The sequence below is a fragment of the Oncorhynchus gorbuscha genome, linkage group LG01 (genome assembly GCF_021184085.1).
Source record: "Oncorhynchus gorbuscha isolate QuinsamMale2020 ecotype Even-year linkage group LG01, OgorEven_v1.0, whole genome shotgun sequence".
NCBI lineage: Eukaryota > Metazoa > Chordata > Actinopteri > Salmoniformes > Salmonidae > Oncorhynchus > Oncorhynchus gorbuscha.
In genome coordinates, this window is record NC_060173.1 from 7,085,211 (window position 1) to 7,108,521 (window position 23,311).

At 42.7% G+C, this 23,311-nt stretch overlaps 1 protein-coding gene across 2 annotated transcripts in view; it reads right to left on the reverse strand.

Annotated features, from left to right (window-relative positions):
* The window catches only part of tp53i11b (tumor protein p53 inducible protein 11b), an 85,096-nt gene extending 73,923 nt beyond the window's left edge, over window positions 1-11,173 (reverse strand). For both annotated transcript variants that reach the window (XM_046344285.1, XM_046344279.1), the window contains exon 1: window positions 11,054-11,173. The gene's annotated coding sequence lies outside the window, so the exon portion shown is untranslated. The remainder of the gene's footprint in view (window positions 1-11,053) is intronic.
* Window positions 11,174-23,311: the final 12,138 nt, after the last annotated feature.

Sequence of the window (23,311 nt, forward strand, 5' to 3'; positions counted from 1 at the left end):
ATTTATACTTGCACATCATCATCTGCACATCTATCACTCCAGTGTTCATTCACTACTATTGGCCTATTTATTGCCTTACCTCCTTACTCCATTTGCTCACACTGTATAAAGACTTTTTCTATTGTGTTATTGACTGTACTTTTGTTTATCCTGTGTGTAACTCTGTTCTTTTTTTGCTTTATCTTGCCCAGGTCACAGATGTAAATGAGAACTCAACTGGCCTACCTGGTTAAATAAAGGTGAAATTATACAAATTAAAATCTATCCGTGCGTCTCTGGGATGACTGAGGGCTCAGGGGCTGAGTGGCTCCCTGCACTGCATCAGTAGCCCATCATAGCCGACTCTAGAGGCCGATCTGAATCTCAAACATCTGCAGTACTGCACTTCCTTTCCACGGTGAGAGATTAACAGTGAGAGATGCCAACCACAATCTCAACCAGTCGTCCTGTGTGGCTTCCTTTGTAAGCGCTAGAACAAAGAGGTTATGAGTTTCATTTCCACAGGGATTACGAAACTAAAAATAGCTGTATCACTGTACCGTAAGTCACTTTGAATGAAGACAACACTACAGAAAGACCAAATGAATGTCAACCATAGGCTACCACTGCCAGATGCTTCCATCTACTCTACACCCAACCATTTCCATGAAGATAAAAACCTCTGCAGCTCCACACCATCAACGGACCCCCCCCCCCCCTCCCGGGGCAAACGCCAAAACACAACACCTACCACTGAGATAAGCCTATCTTCTATATCCAACCATTTAAAAATCAGACTCACTGTTGCAGAAAATGCATCGTAGTCCACTTAGCAATATATATTCATGTGGGTATCGTAGTCCACTATATTTTACACGTGGTGAGCTCTGACTCCATTGGAATCTACAACATTATGATAATCATGTTGACAAGTGCCTCATTGGCTGGTTCCCATTCCAAGACAATTCTGCCTTCAGGATACCCTTTGACAAGGACTGTTCCTCACAGATCTCTAAGGATTTAAAGCTGCAATCAGTAGTTGAAACAAAGCATTCTCCCGGTCACTGTTTTGGTGAGGGATGGGGCTGGAGAAATGTAACCACAATCAAATTTTAAATCGGCACAGAGCTATGGATGCAGGATATCAAAAAGTATAGTTTTAATATTGAGGCTATACAGTGTTTAAATTCACTTTGTTCACAAACATTGGAGTAAAAAAAGCTTATGATATTTTGGGTTCTGATGGATTGTGATAGGTGAACAAAAAAATGTATCATTAACTATATTCTTCAAGAATTAAAAAAGGTTACGCATCATTAATTTATAAAAATCCCAAAATGCCCATTTAATATTTGCAGCAGCAAGATGGAGGACATTTGTCAATAGATTATAATAATAATCTCCCTGGTCAAATAGCCCTTACTAAGCCTAGAGGTGTGTTGGGTCATTGTCCTGTTGAAAAAAATTAAATGATAGCACAAACCAGACAAGATGATGCATCACTGCAGAATGCTGTGGTAGCCATGCTGGTTAAGTGTGCCTTGAATTAGAAAATAAAATCACTTTGTGTTACCAGCAAAGCACCTCCTCCTCCATGCTTCACGGTGGGAACCACACATGCGGAGATCATCCGTTCACCTACTCTGCGTCACAAAGACATGGCGGTTGGAACCAAAATCAAAAATTTGGACTCATTAGACTAAAGGACAGATTTCCACCGGTCTAATGTACATTGCTTATGTTTCTTGAGCCAATCGAGTCTCTTCGTCTTATTGGTGTTCTTTAGTAGTGGTTTCTTTGATGTCTTAAAGTAATGATGGACTGTCATTTCTCTTTGCTTATTTGAACTGTTCTTGCCATATGGACTTTTACCAAACAGGGCCATCTGTATACCAACACCACCTTGTCAAAACAACTGATTGGCTCAAACACATTAAGGAAAGAAATTCCACAAATGAACTTAAAGCACGCCTGTTAATTGAAATGCATTCCAGGTGACTACCTCATGAAGCTGGTTGAGAGAATGCCAAGAGTGTGCAAAGCTGTCATCAAGGCAAAGGTTGGCTATTTTAAGAATGTCAAAATATAAAATAAATTTAGATTAGAGTAACACTTTTGGTTACTACATGATTCCATGCATTTTTTGGTGTGTTTTTTTTCCATTGTTGAAGTCTTCACTATTATTCTACATTTACATTTACATTTAAGTCATTTAGCAGACGCTCTTATCCAGAGCGACGTAGAAAATAGTAAAAAAAATAAAAACCCCTGAATGTGTTGGTGGTACCATCTATATCTATACACACTTTAGTAAATATTTTCTTAACTCAAGTTCTTAAAGCTGCATTGTTGGTTAAAGGCGTGTAAGTACGCATTTCACAGTCAGGTCTGTTGTATTCGGCATATGTGACAAAATTTGATGACTCAATATCAATATCATGGATATAGCGTATGCTACCATACCTGTAGACTTCATGGCGCTAATGCTAGTTAATGCTAACGCCAGTTAATGCTAACGCCAGTTAATGCTAACGCCAGTTAGCATTGGGTCGCAAACACAGCCAAATTCCTTCATATTGCACACGGAGACATGAAAATGGTATCCATTTCTACTTGGGAGATTCTTTCTGTAAGTAGAAAGAATCTCACCAGTATCTCTTTTTAAAAACAGCTAACGAAAGACACCATCTTCACAGACGCTTGCAATAACCATCTTAGCTCCGCGGCCCAAACCAGCTCAGCTATGTCATATCAACAAATCTCAACGATGAATCCTTAGCTCCATGGGAGCAGAGAAAGGAAAGTCTCCCCGTCATGTCTATCTAACAAGATGGACGATCATCCATATTGACGATCCTTATGATTCATTCCTGACCCGGAAGGACAATTTGGTGGTAGGGTTCATTAGGTATTAAATAGTACAGTTATGCAGCTAGGGCTGGAAATTAGGGATGCACGATATATCGGTTAACATATCGGAATCGGCCGATATTAGCTAGAAATGCCAACAGTGGTGAGACAACTCAAAAGGTGAGAAACATTAAAGATAAGGGTAATAAATTCCATTGACAATCAACTGTTCAGTGTTGTGGGTGGATGTTGGCTTTCGCCGACTGGTCAAGAACACACTACCAAGTGAGCTATTTTTCAGATGTAGCCCTACCGGAGTTACACAGTAATAGCGTCACTGCTATTAGCTTCACGACATAGATACTATGGAACGCAGTTTGGGTCTTTGTGTGTCAAAAAGATACACAGTAGTACTGTCAAAGCTGTACAAAAAAACTCTGCAAACAAGCAAACACCGTCCACGAACGATGTATACCGTGTTGCTAATAAAGCATCATTTGTTCGACCACAACTTCTAGGGGAGCTAGCTTTAGTTTGGTACCTAGCTAGCACTAATACAACCAGCCTGAAAACAATTACTAGAAAATGCAGTCATTTTCATTATTCTTAGCAATGTTTTAGAAATCCTTGTGAGTAAGTATTAGCTAGGATGCCACTTGTTGTTCGCCTATTGAAATTGAACTTCAGTTCATGAAAATAAATAGCTAGCCAGCTACTTATCCCTGTTGCCCAAAGCTAACATTATAAAATCAGCCAGCTAGCTTCATCTGGCTAGTGAGGCTTGACCGAACTGGGTTGTGAAGCTAGCCACAATAGTGGAATTTACGTTTTTCCTTCAAAATAAAAGTATGTCATTGGCACTGATGCAAATGAATACAAATAGTAGAATTATGCCATACTTTTATTTTGAAGGCTTAACTGCAAAGTCTACTATTGTGGCGAGCTTCACATAGATGGGTCAGACTTTATAAAATAAGGTTATTTTAGATGATGATGCCTAGATTACGTCGTTTTGCTATGTTTTTGGGGTAGAACATCGTTTGCATCCATCAGCGAGCTAGCGTTAATTTTTTTATGACCAGTAGGTGCGCAGACAACTTCACCAGCATCATAGCATATGTATCAATGAATCGTTGTGACATATGAAATACAAGTGATAGTGTAATGAATGTGTAATAACTACATAGATTATTAACGCATTAAATTATTATGTGACGTGCAGTCATATTCAGGTCCTGATTGGTCAACAGGCAGTCATATTCAAGTCCTGATTGGTCAACAGGCTTATTTGAGACATCAAATAGTGTTATTCGACACGCAAACGGAGTTCCATAGAAATCCTGGTTGAGAATGAAACGACTGAACAATGAAACAGCACAGCAAGTAAGTGAAAGAAAAAGGTTTTGATGATGTTTTACTGGTCATGGGGACATGAGTAAATGCCAACAAAATAACTTTTTGGTCAGTGTGGTGTGTGTGATGTGACCTTCATTTAACTTGACAGGTAAGAACAAATTATTAATTACAATGACGGCCCGGATGACGATGTGCGCAGCCCTAGGGGCTCCCAATAACAGCCGGATGTGACACAGCCTGGATTCGAACCAGGGACTGTAGTGACGCCTCTTGCACTGAGATGCAGTGCCTTAGACCGCTGCATCCATGTGTGTGTGTTAACTATTTAACTGTACTAGAAAAAAAAACATACATTTTTTTTTGTGCATTTTTAAAGGCAGCAAAAACTTTAAATATCTGTATTGGGTTTTTTTTGGCAAGGAAAATAACAGATATCGGTATATCGACCAGAAATATCACATCAGTGCATCACTACTGGAAATTGCTAGAGATCTCACATTAGGATATTATCAACAATGTTTAGGTGCCGATACAATACGTATATGAGATTCTCAATGTATTGTGATTTGAATGACACACACACACAACCCATGTCTCAATTGCCTTAAGATTAAAATATATATATATATACATATTATCCTTCTTTAACCCGTCTCCTCCCTCTCTCATCTACACTGATTGAAGTGGATTTAACAAGTGACATCAATAAGTGATCATAGGTTTCACCTGTATTCACCTGGTGAGTCTGTCATGGAAAGAGCACGTGGACCACGTGACAAACTCATTCCACGGAGGGCCGAGTGTCTGCAGGGTTTTCGTACTTGATTGATGAATTAAGATCACTAATTACTAAAAGGAACTCTTCACCTGGTTGTCTAGGTCTTAATTGAAAAGGAAAAAACAAAACACTCAGTCTTCCGTGGAATGATTTTGACACACCTGATGTAGAAGCGGAGATGTGATTTGAGCCAACATCGACCAATCACGAAACACACCAGGCCTGTTTTCCCAGACAGAGATTCTCAGTTGAAAGTGTTTTATTTTTTAGTCCAAGAATTGGCTTATATTCAAATAATTTGTGTCCCTTTCAGGAAAATGTCTTAATATGTCTCCAGAACCACAAACCAGCCCCCCTTGACTTAGCCTTTGTTTACAGGTCCAACGTTTACTGTGATGGAACCGTTGCCATGGGCGAAGAAAGGTTAAGGAGGGTGTTAGTTTCCCTCGGAGCAGGAAAACAGGAGACTACTGTTTGGCTCGCAACACAATCCCTGTGTTCAGTCAGCTGACATTTATGTAGCCGTGCGGCTTTTATACACACACACGGAACAGAGAAAGATTCCACTTTCAACAACTTCTCTTGCCAGGCATCTACTGTATACAGATGAGAGCAGCGATAGTTCCAGTAGCATCTCTATGTACAATATGCCAACAAATCGCTACAGGACCAAGTCACACGTCTCTCTCTACACATCAGTTCAATTTGTATTTAAAAACACTAGTTGTGTGTCCACAGACCTGTGGAAACTAGGGAGTGTTCTAATGCTCACATTAAGATACACACAGAGAGAGACAGAGACACACAGAGAGAGACAGAGACACACAGAGAGAGACAGAGACACACAGAGAGAGACAGAGACACACAGAGAGAGACAGAGACACACAGAGAGAGACAGAGACACACAGAGAGAGACAGAGACACACAGAGAGAGACAGAGACACACAGAGAGAGACAGAGACACACAGAGAGAGACAGAGACACACAGAGAGAGACAGAGAGAGACAGAGACACACAGAGACAGAGAGACAGAGAGACAGACAGAGACAAGGGGACACCCATCGAAACACACCCAAATAGTATGGTCCCTGACTTTTACAGAGCAGGTCAAACCTATTAGGTTACTTCAAGAAGTAGGTGGGGGGGGGGTGATCTTCGCACGCACACACAGGAAAGAGGCAGCTTTCCCTGGCATGGTGTCTATTATTAAAAATAATTCTGACTTCAAGCTCAAATAAACTGCATACAGGGACAATACACAAACAGTCCGACATGCATCGGACACCCACGCAGTCCCTATTCTCTTCCTCCTTCTGCAATAGTGAATATACCATTCTGCCATGAAAGAGCCTGAAGCAATACTATTATTGGCCACCCCCCAGTCCCGCCTCCTACCCACCCCAGTCCCGCCTCCTACCCGCCCCAGTCCCGCCTCCTACCCGCCCCCAGTCCCGCATCAGCCCCTCCTACCCGCTCCAGTCCCCCTACCCGCTCCAGTCCCCCTACCCGCTCCAGTCCCCCTACCCGCTCCAGTCCCCCTACCCGCTCCAGTCCCCCCTACCCGCTCCAGTCCCCCTACCCGCTCCAGTCCCCCTACCCGCTCCAGTCCCCCTACCCGCTCCAGTCCCCCTACTATATCCTTCCATTTGTCAAAGGGAAAGTTCATTTTCAGCTATTTTTTAAAGCACTTTAAAACAGCTTTTTTCTTATAATGGTTTAGAAGCAATCAATGTTCATTTTTGTACTAAAATTATTTTTTTTTCCTTCTTTTAAGTATGGTTGGTCATGTTCAGTTCACACACATTGACAGATCGTGTTGAAACACGAAGAGGAATGACTGAAAAACAACAAAGCAGAGAAATGTTCTATCGGCTAGGCTACGGTAACACATTAACCCCATCAGTAGCGAGATCCCAGCAAAAAAAAAAATAGTCTGCTCATTTATCTTCATGTCCAGCCTTTCTATTGAGCCTCACAATGAGGTGATTTACCATGTTCTTTAAAGGACAACCAGGGCTACAAGAACACAAAACTATTGGACATAAACTGTTGCATTCATGAGTCTTACTGAAAAAAAAAAAAAATAATTAAATTAAAAACACAACTAAGGTCTGCCTAAGCAAAACCCTGATATGAATGATGTAAGCACAGAACATGTTGTTCGGAGTTTGTGACAGCAACTACGTGAGTTTATTACAGTATTATGGACACTATGTCCTAGGATTTACTATGATCTATGTAGAAGAACCCCTTACAGTATTATAGACACTATGTCCTGGGATGTCCTATGATCTATATAGAAGAACCCCTTACAGTATTATAGACACTATGACCTGGGATTTCCTATTGTCTATGTAGAAGAACCCCTTACAGTATTATAGACACTATGTCCTGGGATGTCCTATGATCTATGTAGAAGAACCCCTTACAGTATTATAGACACTATGTCCTGGGATGTCCTATGATCTATGTAGAAGAACCCCTTACAGTATTATAGACACTATGTCCTGGGATGTCCTATGATCTATGTAGAAGAACCCCTTACAGTATTATAGACACTATGACCTGGGATTTCCTATTGTCTATGTAGAAGAACCCTTTACAGTATTATAGACACTATGTCCTGGGATGTCCTATGATCTATGTAGAAGAACCCCTTACAGTATTATAGACACTATGTCCTAGGATTTACTATGATCTATGTAGAATAACCCCTTACAGTATTATAGACACTATGTCTACTATGTCACCTTCGAATGACATTTGTGTAGCATCATAGAGCAAAACAGTCTCGGCTTTTTACAGATGGCTTATCGTACTTTGTAGTTAAAACCATTCAGAAGTTTTTGTATAAAAAGATTTGGGGCCCCGGGCCGCTTCGGAACCCCCCCTTGACTCAAAGTTGTAGCTCAGCCCACGTTATTCACACGGACCAAGGGCTCAAACACAGTTGTAGCTCAGCCCCCCCCCCCCCCTGTTAATCACACGGACTATCGTACAAACCGCCAAACTTGTGAAACCGCGGAGTGAAATCTGTGATAATCTGTTATAATCTCTACCCGGCACAGCCAGAAGAGGACTGGCCACCCCACATAGCCCGGTTCCTCTCTAGGTTTCTTCCTAGGTTTTGGCCTTTCTAGGGAGTTTTTCCTAGCCACCGTGCTTTTACACCTGCATTGTTTGCTGTTTGGGGTTTTAGGCTGGGTTTCTGTACAGCACTTTGAGATATCAGCTGATGTACGAAGGGCTATATAAATAAATTTGATTTGATTTGATTTGATTTGTGGGGTTCCTCAAAACTTCTTCCTTATTTTGTTGAGAGACACGACTTACCTACAACTTGTGTTTAAAAATGCAAAAGAAATCAGCAAAATTGATATACCCTAGGTGTGCGTGCAAACCTAAAACAAAACATTGGCATTCATATTAGATTTTGATTTGTGGAGAGGGGGGGGGGGGGTGTGTAGCATCTAAAGACTGGATTTAAGTTTTTTTTGTTCACTGCTCAGTGATGCAAACAGCGATTCTCTAAATCAGACATGTCTGCCGATTACGGATGTAGCGTCGGACTCAGGACACATGCTGCTAGCAGGTAGACTACAGTCATTCAGCTGAAAATGCTCAACTCCGCAACGTGTACAGCACATCTCAATGGAGTTGAGTGGCAATGACTTCGACTACATTGAATCAGTCAAATTATTTAATGCGTACTTTCTACCTAGGTTTGTCCTGTATAAAATAGGTTATTTTCTTCGGGTGCTGCAATACATTTAAAAAAATGTTTTTAATTAAATCAATGCGCTGTGTTATCCACTGTTTTCCAATGGCGTATGTCAACCGGTAGAGTAAGTTCAAAGGTCCTTTTATTCAAAACTTTACTTTAGTTTTTTGCAGTACCACACAGAGGTGTATTAGGCCACGTAGCCTGCAGAGTTGACTCCGCAAAGCAGACGGAACCATTTTCTTGTTTTTAAAATGTATAGATAGCCAGCCAGGGGCACTGTCCAACATTATTTACAACAGCCGCATATGTTCAGTAAGTCTTCCAGGCCAGAGGCAGTGGGGATGACCACATGTTCAGTAAGTCTTCCAGGCCAGAGGCAGTGGGGATGACCACGTGTTCAGTAAGTCTTCCAGGCCAGAGGCAGTGGGGATGACCACGTGTTCAGTAAGTCTTCCAGGCCAGAGGCAGTGGGGATGACCACGTGTTCAGTAAGTCTTCCAGGCCAGAGGCAGTGGGGATGACCACGTGTTCAGTAAGTCTTCCAGGCCAGAGGCAGTGGGGATGACCACGTGTTCTCTTGATAAATGTTTGAATTTGACCCTTTTCCTGTCCTGCTCAACATTCAAAATGTAACGTACTTTTGGTTGTCTGGGAAAATGTATGGAGTCAAAAGTATAGTATTTTCATTAAGAATGTGGTGAAGTAAAAGTTGTCAAAATAAATAGTAACATGCAGATATCCCCAAAAACGAAGTAGTACTTTCAAGTATTTTTACACCACTGCTTAAAACCAGTAAACAAATTGATGTCATTTCAAATCAAATCAAATGTTATTTGTCACATACACATGGTTAGCAGATGTTAATGCGAGTGTAGCGAAATGCTTGTGCTTCTAGTTCCGACAATGCAGTAATAACCAACGAGTAATCTAGCTAACAATTCCACAACTACTGCCTTATACACACAAGTGTAAAGGGATAAAGAATATGTACATAAAGATATATGAATGAGTGATGGTACAGAGCGGCATAGGCAAGATACAGTAGATGGTATTGAGTGCAGTATATACATATGAGATGAGTATGTAAACAAAGTGGCATAGTTAAATTGGCTAGTGATACATATGTTACATAAAGATGCAGTAGATGATATAGAGTACAGTATATACATATCCATATGAGATAAACAATGTAGGGTATGTAAACATTATATTATGTAGCATTGTTTAAAGTGGCTAGTGATATATTTTACATCAATTCCCATCAAATCCCATTGTTAAAGTGGCTGGAGTTGAGTCGGTGTGTTGGCAGCAGCCACTCAATGTTAGGAAAATCTCCCCTGTCCCTAAGAGGATCTATGCAAGCAGCACTCCCTGGCCATGCTAGCCTCGAACTCCTGTTCGCCCTCACCTGAGGGCCCGCAAGGTAGCTATCAAAAGCCAGTCAGCCAATCCAGTAGCGGTTGGAAGCTATAGCCAGCTTCGATTGGTCAATATCAACGCGATGTCGTGGAGTATGAGTCAAAACTTCAGTCGCTCTCACCCCCAACTTCTGTCCTGCGGTGTACAACTCCCTCCCCCACTTCATTGAAGATGAATGGGGCTCCGTTGTGTTATCGCCACCAAACGTGCAAACGATGGGTTATCAGTGTGTAATCGTTTTCGCTCCCCATGTGAGGCAGAAATGAAAGAGAACTTTAGCGATGTCAAAGTTGATGATGCGTTCATCCCACCTTATCAGAATGTAATACAAGCCTTTATTTAGTAGGTTATTCTAAAGAGCATCAAGTAATGAGAGAAGGTTAGATGCATACATGCAGCTTATTATATACAAATGTACTAATTGCCTAACTAATGTCGGGATTTTTTTTTACCCCGCAACCCTGTCAAAAAAACAAAGAAACAAAAAATAGTTCCGCTGTACGTGGCCAAATTAGGAATATTCTATTTATTCATAGCTGCAGGGATACCTGTGAGCGGGATATCAAGAGTGCTGATCAATTTATCCGGAAGAAGACCTTAACCGGCATATGAGCGATTATCGGGAATATTGGTGGTGACTGTTTCATCGAGGAATAATCAGAAGTGTCAAATGGACAAGCGTCGTTGAATTAACCAATGCGTGATTCTTGAAATTATATCAAAACACACATTCCACCAGACGCTACATAATTAACTCATGATGCCCTCAATCTACCAATTATAAATATTGTTTATTTGTCCAGAGAAGTTAATATATCTTTCACATTTTTTAAAAAAGACATTCAACTACACAAACCGACTGTTCAACTAAACCGAGTTAGTGCTAAATAAAAATAACACGCAAAGAAATGTTTGAGCGAAACAAACTGAAGTTTGTGTGTACTTACAGTATAGCAAGCGAAGACAAGCCAGAGTGTTCCTTTCACTGGTATTCGACCAGCAGCTTTTGAGCTGTGCTCAATGGGTTTGCAAACAGTGGGGTGGAGAATCCGACGGATGTATGCAGGTACCGTAATGGGAGGTACGCACAAGGGAGCGCAGTGTCATTACCGTAATATGTAGACTACTCGTTGCCGAGTAGGTTTTTCATAAACCCCGTCTTATTTTGAGAAATGCAAATCACTATACAGACATATAGCTATGCTATTTTATTAGGGAATTAACTAATCAACCAATCAAAACCATTTTTACATCAGCAGTTGTCACAGTGCCAGCCTAAAACCCTAAAGAGCCAGCAATGCAGGTGTACTGTAGAAGAACGGTCCTCTCTTGGCTGTGCGTGGTGGAGGTTTTAAGAGCCAGTGGCGACCAGTCATTCATGGCAGAGTTGATCTGTTTAGAGCCCCACCTGTTTTGAGCCGCACCTGTTTTGAGCCCCACCTGTTTTGAGCCGCACCTGTTTTGAGCCCCACCTGTTTTGAGCCCCACCTGTTTTGAGCCCCACCTGTTTTGAGCCCCACCTGTTTTGAGCCCCACCTGTTTTGAGCCCCACCTGTTTTGAGCCCCACCTGTTTTGAGCCCCACCTGTTTCGAGCCCCACCTGTTTTGAGCCCCACCTGTTTAGTAAAAAAGAGTGGGGGAAAAAACATTTTGTTTGTTGATGTTGGCTGTTTTGCATGTTATTTTGGCATTAATACATATCAGTTTGCAAACAATGTAACAACAAAAATATGAATTGATTTAATAAAGCCGAATACAAACATGATCTATTTTTTGGCCTTCTTGAGTAAGGCAACTCCAAAATGCAGGCGTTTCAGCCTTGCTCAGTGCTTTCTGTGGTGGTGGGGTAGCCAGCAGAATATACGGAACGTTGGCGTTGGTAAACTTCTCTAGTTGCGCCGTGATTGGCTCAATGTTCGGTCACTCATGGGGACACTACATCACTATAAAATCTACAGGGAGAGCTAGAAAATTCAAGCCCCCTTGGGTGCTGCCATAGATTTACATTAGAAGTGCCCATCCAAGAAGGCTCAAGGTCATTGGCCACAGATAAAATGACGTCAAATTACGTCAAATCTGCCGTAGCTTTGATTGGACTGGAATCTTAGCTAGCAAGCTAGACAAGCAGTCATCATCATGAATCACGTTGACAATCTACTGGCAAATCCTTTTCTATCCTTGTCATAAGAAGATAAATTATAGATAAAACTTATCGGTGCTCATCGGCCATTGAACATAAACATTACACAACAAGATGGAAATCACAGAATCAGCATTGAGTGGTTTGGAAGGAATCAGTGGCTAACTGCAAGCTTTGCAAAGCAATCCATATTTAGTTTCCCTGCCTGCGAATCGGTGGAGAGGGTGTGTGGTCCAAGTCTGGGTTAAACAGTGTATTTGCTAAGCTTAAAAGGATCAACTTTCACATGCAACACCATGGGCCACAAAAGGTTGAATTACTGTCCATCCAGCATGCTTTCATCCGTGTTCAAGACAACTGGAAACTCGGAACTGGGAAATCTCCGACAACTGGGAACTCGGAACTGGGAAATCTCAGACAACTGGGAACTCTGAACTGGGAAATCTCAGACAACTGGGAACTCTGAACTGGGAAATCTCCGACAACTGGGAACTCGGAACTGGGAAATCTCAGACAACTGGGAACTCTGTCTGGGAAATCTCAGACAACTGGGAACTCAACTGGGAAATCTCAGACAACTGGGAACTCGGAACTGGGAAATCTCAGACAACTGGGAACTCGGAACTGGGAAATCTCAGACAACTGGGAACTCTGTCTGGGAAATCTCAGACAACTGGGAACTCTGTCTGGGAAATCTCAGACAACTGGGAACTCTGAACTGGGAAATCTCAGACAACTGGGAACTCTGTCTGGGAAATCTCAGACAACTGGAAACTCGGAACTGGGAAATCTCAGACAACTGGGAACTCTGAACTGGGAAATCTCAGACAACTGGGAACTCGGAACTGGGAAATCTCAGACAACTGGTAACTCGGAACTGGGAAATCTCAGCCAACTGGGAACTCTGTCTGGGAAATCTCAGACTACTGGGAACTTGGAACTGGGAAATCTCAGACAACTGGGAACTCTGAACTGGGAAATCTCAGACAACTGGGAACTCTGTCTGGGAAATCTCAGACAACTGGGAACTCAACTGGGAAATCTCAGACAACTGGGAACTCGGAACTGGGAAATCTCAGACAACTGGGAACTCGGAACTGGGAAATCTCAGACAACTGGGAACTCTGTCTGGGAAATCTCAGACAACTGGAAACTCTGTCTGGGAAATCTCAGACAACTGGGAACTCTGAACTGGGAAATCTCAGACAACTGGGAACTCTGTCTGGGAAATCTCAGACAACTGGAAACTCGGAACTGGGAAATCTCAGACAACTGGGAACTCTGAAATGGGAAATCTCAGACAACTGGGAACTCGGAACTGGGAAATCTCAGACAACTGGGAACTCGGAACTGGGAAATCTCAATCAACTGGGAACTCTGTCTGGGAAATCTCAGACAACTGGGAACTCAACTGGGAAATCTCAGACAACTGGGAACTCGGAACTGGGAAATCTCAGACAACTGGGAACTCGGAACTGGGAAATCTCAGACAACTGGGAACTCTGTCTGGGAAATCTCAGACAACTGGGAACTCTGTCTGAGAAATCTCAGACAACTGGGAACTCTGAACTGGGAAATCTCAGACAACTGGGAACTTTGTCTGGGAAATCTCAGACAACTGGAAACTCGGAACTGGGAAATCTCAGACAACTGGGAACTCTGAAATGGGAAATCTCAGACAACTGGGAACTCGGAACTGGGAAATCTCAGACAACTGGTAACTCGGAACTGGGAAATCTCAGACAACTGGGAACTCTGTCTGGGAAATCTCAGACTACTGGGAACTTGGAACTGGGAAATCTCAGACAACTGGGAACTCTGAACTGGGAAATCTCAGACAACTGGGAACTCTGTCTGGGAAATCTCAGACAACTGGGAACTCTGAACTGGGAAATCTCAGACAACTGGGAACTCGGAACTGGGAAATCTCAGACAACTGGGAACTCTGAACTGGGAAATCTCAGACAACTGGGAACTCTGAACGGCGAAATCTCAGTCAACTGGGAACTCGGAACTGGGAAATCTCAGACAACAGGGAACTCTGTCTGGGAAATCTCAGACAACTGGGAACTTGGAACTGGGAAATCTCAGACAACTGGGAACTCTGAACTGGGAAATCTCAGACAACTGGGAACTCTGTCTGGGAAATCTCAGACAACTGGGAACTCTGAACTGGGAAATCTCAGACAACTGGGAACTCGGAACTGGGAAATCTCAGACAACTGGGAACTCTGAACTGGGAAATCTCAGACAACTGGGAACTCTGAACTGGGAAATCTCAGTCAACTGGGAACTCTGTCTGGGAAATCTCAGACAACTGGGAACTCTGTCTGGGAAATCTCAGACAACTGGGAACTCTGAACTGGGAAATCTCAGACAACTGGGAACTCTGAACTGGGAAATCTCAGACAACTGGGAACTCTGAACTGGGAAAATACGTTTTGAACGGTCGTCCAACTCGGGATTCCCAGTCAGGAACTCCGGGCCTCTTTCTCGAGCTCCGACCTGAAGATCACTACCGTCAAGATGCGGCCTTGTTTTCTTTCATAGTTCCCAGTTGTCTTGAAAACACCATAAATCCAGAGAATGACAGACTTTGATGCAAAGTTTCAAGACAACATTTGCCCACAAGAAGGGCTGCTAAGCCACCTTCCTGTTCAAGTGAGCACAGCACAACAATGAGTCCAAAAATGTCTTGTATGCTGCTGCATAAATTATGTAATATGCCAGGGAGATATGTATACTGTAGCTAAGAAAGTAATACTAAGTGTATGTTGTGTAGTAAGCTGTTAATAGCCCATGTGCCTCACGCTAATAATTTGGTCCCCTTTCCTCCTCAGAACTTAGCCTACTGTTCTGACTTGGTGGTACACATGTAGCCTATAGCCTGTCTTGGAGAAATGTCATCATCAAATATTGTAAGTTTCATTGTCTGCTTATGTGCCCCTTTATTTATCCCACAGTTCTGACTTGGTGTACAGGGAGAATACTGTAAGAACGGCCCATGTTCTGAATTCTGTTGCTGTACATTTCAAAAGTGCTGAACAATTATATTGACTATGTCCGTCTTAGCTCGCTCAATAATGTCTTAATCGAAATGACTGATTGCCTCTTATCCGCTCATCATTCCCTTATGCCATAGTTTGTACATCTCAATTGTCAGTAGAAACCACATTTGTTTAATTAAGCAAGTCTGCCATATCAGCTATGTGTTTTAAAAAGGCAGTAAATGAGGCTGAATGAACTGTTTCGCTGCCAGACAAGGCTCCGCTGATAGCCAGGTGTAGCAGTGTTGAAAAGAAATCTCTGCTGTCAGGACATGTTTATGTAGGACCAAACCATTTTTGGGCACAGTGTGTCTCTGTTATAGTGCAATTAATGCATTGTTTATTGTTGTGTTGTGTATAGGCTTTGCAGGCACGCATATATATTTTTAAAGATGGAGCATTGCTAAGGTCTCAAAGGACACCAGATAAGACAGGAGAATTACACCAGATAAGACAGCCCCCCGAAACATAGCCTATTGCAGCATAGATACTGGAGACTGAGATGGGGGGCGGGGGATCAGGGGACACTGAGGCCATGTCCAAAGTTTCCATTGGACATGGTCAATCAGGTAGGATATAACCCCACCCAGTTTGACAAAGCACAGCCACCACACCACTAGAGGGATACCTTCAACCACCAACTTACCATCCTGAGACAAGGCCAAGTATAGCCCACAAAGATCTCCCCCCACCGCACGAGCCCAAGGGGGTGCAAAACCGGACAGAAAGATCATGTCAGTGACTCAACCTACTCAGGTCAAGTATAGCACCAAAAAACAAACTGACACGATGTGATGCACCCCTTCTAGGAACGGCATGGGAAAGCTCGAGCAAGCCAGTGACTCAAGCCCCCGTAATAGAGTCAGAGACAGAGAATCCCAGTGGAGGGGGGCCGGCCAGGCAGAGACAGTAATGGGTGGTTCGTCACCCCAGTGCCTTGTCGTTCACCTTCGCATCTCTGGGTCAGACGACACTCAATCATGGGACCGACTGAAGAGTCGTCAGTAAAGACTTAAAGGTTGAGACTTAGTCTGCATCTCTCACATGGATCAACAGACCATTCCATTAAAAATGGAGCTCTATAGCAGAAAGCCTCCAGCTGTCTGCTTAGAATTCCCATGAACAAAAATTCCTGACAAGATGGCGTCGATAGACGTGTTCCTGGCTCTGAAGCAAATTTTCAGTATTTTTAAAAAAATGTTATTATTTCTCACCTTTTATTAGCAAGGTGGCAACTTTAATAAAAACAAATCTGAGGAAAACCCAACGTTTTATCAACACGTTGTCTGCAATACTCACATCAAAAAACTCTTGACCATTCCTACTCTCCCTTCCGGGACGGCTACAAGGCCCTCCCCCGCCCTCCCTTCGTCAAATCAGATCACGCCTCCATTCTGCCCCTTCTGAAACTCAAACAGGAAGTACCAGTGGTAAGGACTGTTCAACACCGGTCTGACCAAACAGAATCTATGCTTCAAGATTGTTTTGATCACCTGGACTGCGATATGTTCCAGGTTGCCTCTGAGAATAACATCAATGTCATAGTGACAGAGTTCATCAGGAAGTGTATAAGGGGATGTTGTTCCCACTTTGACAATTAAAACTATTCCCTACATAGTGCACTACTTTAGACCAGAGCCCTATAGAACCCTATTCCCTCTAAAGTGCACTACTTTAGCATCCACAGCCTCGTCCTCAGAGCATGCGCATGACCCAGCTGGCTTGTGTGTTTACAGATTTATTCAACCAATCCCTATTCCAGTATGCTGTTCAAGATGATATAACTATGGCCCGTACTATCGGCCCGCAGCGCTCACTTCTGTCATCATGAAGTGCTTTGAGAGTCTAGTTAAGGTTCATATCACCTCCACCTTACCCGACACTCTAGACGCACTCCAGTTTGCATACCGCCGCAATAGATCAACAGACGATGCAATCACCATCGCACTGCCCACTGCCCTATCCCATCTGGACAAGAGGAATACCTATGTAAGAATGCTGTTCATTTACTGCAGCTCAGCCTTCAACACCATAGTACCCTCTAAGCTCATCATTATGCTGGACGCCATGGGTCTGAACCCTGCCCTATGCAACTGGGTCCTGGACTTCCTGACAGGCCGCCCCCCTCCTGTAGTCCCTGTTCACCCATGACTGCATGGCAACGCACGCCTCCAACTCAATCATCAAGTTTGCAGACGACACAACAGCAGTAGTCCTGATTACCAAAAATGACGAGACAGCCTACAGGGAGGAGGTGAGAGCTCTGGCAGAGTGGTGTCAGGAAAATAACCTCTCTTTACAACATCAACAAAAGGAAGGAGCTGATCATGAACTTCAGGAGAGAGCAGAGGGAGTGCGCCCCCATCCACATCGACGGGGCCACAGTGGAGAAGATGAAAAGCTTCAAGTTCCTCATTGTACACATCACTGAGGATCTGAAATGGTCCATCCACACAGACAGTGTGTTGAAGAAGGCGCAACACAAATCAGGAGCATCCTGTCAGGCTGTATCACCACCTGGTACGTCAACTAAACCGTCCACAACCGCAGGGCTCTCAAGAGGGTGGTGCGGTCAGCTCAACGCATCACCGGGGGTGCACTGTCTGCCCTCCAGGACATCTACAGCACCAGGTGCCAAGAAGATCATCAAGGACCTCAGTCACCCGAGCCACGGCCTGTTCACCCTGCTATCACCCAGAAGGCAAGGTCAGTACAGGTACATCAAAGCTGGGACCGAGAGGCTGAAAAACAACTTCTATCTCAAGGCCATCAGTCTGTTAAACAGTCACCACTAGCCGGACAGTACACTGCCCTGAACTTTAGTCACGGTCACTAGCTGGCTGCCACCCGGTTACTCAACCCTGCACCTTAGAGGCTGCTGCCCTATGTACATAGTCATGGAACACTGGTCACTTTAATAATGGAACAGTGGTCACTTTAATAATGGAACACTGGTCACTTTAATAATGGAACACTGGTCACTTTAATAATGGAACACTGGTCACTTTAATAATGTAACACTGGTCACTTTAATAATGGAACACTGGTCACTTTAATAATGGAACACTGGTCCCTTTAATAATGGAACACTGGTCACTTTAATAACGGAACCCTGGTCACTTTAATAATGGAACACTGGTCACTTTAATAATGGAACACTGGTCCCTTTAATAACGGAACACTGGTCACTTTAATAATGGAACACTGGTCACTTTAATAATGGAACACTGGTCACTTTAATAATGGAACACTGGTCACTTTAATAATGGAACATGGTCACTTTAATAATGGAACACTGGTCCCTTTAATAATGGAACACTGGTCCCTTTAATAATGGAACACTGGTCACTTTAATAATGGAACACTGGTCCCTTTAATAATGGAACACTGGTCACTTTAATAATGGAACACTGGTCCCTTTAATAATGGAACACTGGTCACTTTAATAATGGAACACTGGTCCCTTTAATAATGGAACACTGGTCACTTTAATAATGGAACACTGGTCCCTTTAATAATGGAACACTGGTCACTTTAATAATGGAACACTGGTCACTTTAATAATGGAACACTGTTCACTTTAATAAAGGAACACTGGTCACTTTAATAAGGTTTAGATGCTGTTTTACCCACTTTATATGTAAATACTGTATTATAGTCAAGGCCAATCCTATTTAACTATTGCTGTACATATGCTATTCTATAAATGTATTCTTCAGATATACTACATATTCTATCCACATACTGTCCATAATGTCTATACATCCCATCACATACAGTATATACAATACCAGTCAAAAGTTTGGACACCTACTCATTCAAGTGTTTTTGTTTATTTTGGCAATTTTATACATTGTAAAATAATAGTGAAGACATAAACTAAGCCAATTCCTCCTATGAAATAATACATATATCGAATCATGTAGTAATGAAAAAAAGCGTTATATTTGAGATTCTTCAAAGCAGCCACCCTTTGACTTGATGACAGCTTTGCACACCCATTGGCATTCTCTCAACCAGCTTCACCTGGAATGCTTTTCCAACAGTCTTGAAGGAGTTACCACATATAGCACTTGTTGGTTGCTTTTCCTTCACTCTGCTGTTCAACTCAACCTAAACCATCTCAATTGGGTTGATGTTGGGTGATTGTGGAGGCCAGGTCATCTGATGCAGCAATCCATTACTCTCCTTCTTGGTCAAATAGCCCTTACACAGCCTGGAGTTGTGTTGGGTCATTGTCCTGTTGAAAAAAAATGATAGTCCCACTAAGTACAAACCAAGTGGGATGGCATTTTCCTGCAGAATGCTGTGGTAGCCATGCTGGTTGTGTGCCTTGAATTCTAAATAAATCACTGACCATGTCACCACCAAAGCACCCCCACACCATCACCAAAAATCTCAAAAAATCTCAGTCTCCTCTGAAAAGTTGATGTTGAGATGTGTCTGTTACTTAAACTCTGTGAAGCTTTTATTTGGGCTACAATTTCTGAAGCTGGTATCTCTAATGAACTTATCCTCTGCAGCAGAGGTAACTCTGGGTCTTTCTTTCCTGTGGCAGTCCTCATGAGAGCCAGTTAACTCTAATGAACTGATCCTCTGCAGCAGAGGTAACTCTGGGTCTTTCTTTCCTGTGGCGTTCCTCATGAGAGCCAGCTTGATGGTTTTTGCGACGGCACTTGAAGAAACTTTCGATGTTCTTGAGATTTTCCGTATTGACTGACCTTCATGTCATAAAGTAATGATGGACTGTCATTTCTCTTTGCTTATTTGAACTGTTCTTGCCATAATAGGGTCTTTTACCAAATAGGGTTATCTTCTGTATACCACACCTACCTTGTCACAACACAACTGATTGGCTCAAACGCATTAAGAAGGAAAGATATTCCACAAATTAACTTTTAACCAGGCACACCTGTTAATTGAAATGCATTCCAGGTGACTACCTCATGAAGCTGGTTGAGAGAATGCCAAGAGTGTGTAAAGCTGTCATCAAGGCAAAGGGTAGCTACTTTTACGAATCTCAAATATATATTTTGATTTGTTTAACAGTTTATTTTGGGGTTAGTACATAATTCCATGTGTTATTTCATAGTTTTGATATCTTCACTAATGAGTAAACCCTATCTTCTAATGAGTAAACCCTTGAATGAGTAGGTGTGTCCTAACTTTTGACTGGTACTGTATATATTTATTCTCCTCATCCTATTATTTATATATTTCTTAATTCCATTCTTTTACTTTTTAGATTTGTGTGTATTGTTAGATATTACTGCTCTGTTGGCGCTAGGAACATAAGCATTTCGCTACACCCGCAATAACATCTGATAAATGCGTGTATGTGACCAATACAATTTGATTTGAACAATAAGGAGGCCTTCGTCTTGTGACCGTAGTGTACGTGTAGGTATGTACGGGCAGGGCCAAATCGGAGAGATGGGTAGGAGCAAGTCCGTGTAATGCATTGTAGGTTAGCAATAAAACCTTAAAATGAGCCTTGATAGCATTTAGTTCTAGTGATGTACCAGAAATATGGGTTAGGGATGGCGTGGGTGTTAGGTATGTGGGATGTGACTGTACTTTATCTTCAGAGGAACCCTGATAACGGCAGCTTGCTGTCCAAACTGTATTGCACTGGAGTGATAGTGTGCAGATACAATTGCGTCCCAAATGGAATCCTATACCCTATATAGTGCACTATTTTAGACCAGAGCCCTATAGAACCCTATTCCCTATATAGTGCACTACTTTAGACCAGAGCCCTATAAAACCCTATTCCCTATATAGTGCACTACTTTAGACCAGAGCCCTATAGAACCCTATTCCCTATATAGTGCACTACTTTAGACCAGAGCCCTATAGAACCCTATTCCCTATATAGTGCACTACTTTAGACCAGAGCCCTATAGAACCCTAATCCCTATATAGTGCACTACTTTTGACCAGGGCCCTATAGAACCCTATTCCCTATATAGTGCACTACTTTAGACCAGAGCCCTATAGAACCCTATTCCCTATATAGTGCACTACTTTAGACCAGAGCCCTATAGAACTCTAATCCCTATATAGTGCACTACTTTTGACCAGGGCCCTATACAGGGAATAGGGTGCCGTTTTGGACACATACTAACTCTTTTTCTTCCTTTTTTTTGTGTGTTTTATCTCCACCCACACAGAGCTGTCATCCAGCCCCATTCATCCACCCACAGCCCACAGCAACCAATCAGGCTTCAGGAGCTAAACATACCATTTCATCAATAATGTACATTGGCTCAGTGACAGATTTATTATTGACTGTGTCAAGCAATAGTTGCATTCAGAGTTCCCCTGTGTATGTGTGTGTGATAGCTCTTGTTTGTTAGTCCTTCAACATCCATTGTCGAGACCTTTAAACACAGCATAACACAGTGGCAGGTGTTTGGTGGGTAACAAAACATATCGGTACAACAGTTTAATTTTTTTATTTTACCTTTATTTAAACTTTATTTAACCAGGCAAGTCAGTTAAGAACACATTCTCATTTTCAATGGCGGTCTGGGAACAGTGGGTTAACTGCCTGTTCAGAACGAGAGATTTGTACCTTGTCAACTCGGGGGTTTGAACTCGCAACCTTCCGGTTACTAGTCCAACGCTCTAACCACTAGGCTACGCTGCCACCCCACAGTAGCTAAGATGGGGAGAAGTCTGTCCATGATAAAGTGTTGTTCTGCCTTCTCAACAAGGCAGGTCCTACAGGTCCTAGTTTTGTCACACCTGGACTACTGTTCAGTCGTGTGGTCAGGTGCCACAAAGAGGGATTTAGGAAAATTGTAATTGGCTCAGAAAAGGGCAGCACGGCTGGCCCTTGGATGTACACAGCGAGCTAACATTAATAATATGCATGTCAATCTGTCCTGGCTGAACGTGGAGGAGAGATCGACTTCATCATTATATATAATTGTATTTGTGAAAGGTATTGACATGTTGAATGTATCTGTTTGATCTACTAGCACACCCATGCATACCCCACAAACTACTAACACACAGATCAGACACCCATGCATACCCCACAAACTACTAACACACAGATCAGACACCCATGCATACCCCACAAACTACTAACACAGATCAGACACCCATGCATACCCCACAAACTACTAACACACAGATCAGACACCCATGCATACCCCACAAACTACTAACACACGGATCAGACACCCATGCATACCCCACAAACTACTAACACACAGATCAGACACCCATGCATACCCCACAAACTACTAACACACAGATCAGACACCCATGCATACCCCACAAACTACTAACACACAGATCAGACACCCATGCATACCCCACAAACTACTAACACACAGATCAGACACCCATGCATACCCCACAAACTACTAACACACAGATCAGACACCCATGCATACCCCACAAACTACTAACACACAGATCAGACACCCATGCATACCCCACAAACTACTAACATACAGATCAGACACCCATGCATACCCCACAAACTACTAACACACAGATCAGACACCCATGCATACCCCACAAACTACTAACACACAGATCAGACACCCATGCATACCCCACAAACTACTAACACACAGATCAGACACCCATGCATACCCCACAAACTACTAACACACAGATCAGACACCCATGCATACCCCACAAACTACTAACACACAGATCAGACACCCATGCATACCCCACAAACTACTAACACACAGATCAGACACCCATGCATACCCCACAAACTACTAACACACAGATCAGACACCCATGCATACCCCACAAACTACTAACATACAGATCAGACACCCATGCATACCCCACAAACTACTAACACACAGATCAGACACCCATGCATACCCCACAAACTACTAACACACAGATCAGACACCCATGCATACCCCACAAACTACTAACACACAGATCAGACACCCATGCATACCCCACAAACTACTAACACACAGATCAGACACCCATGCATACCCCACAAACTACTAACACACAGATCAGACACCCAT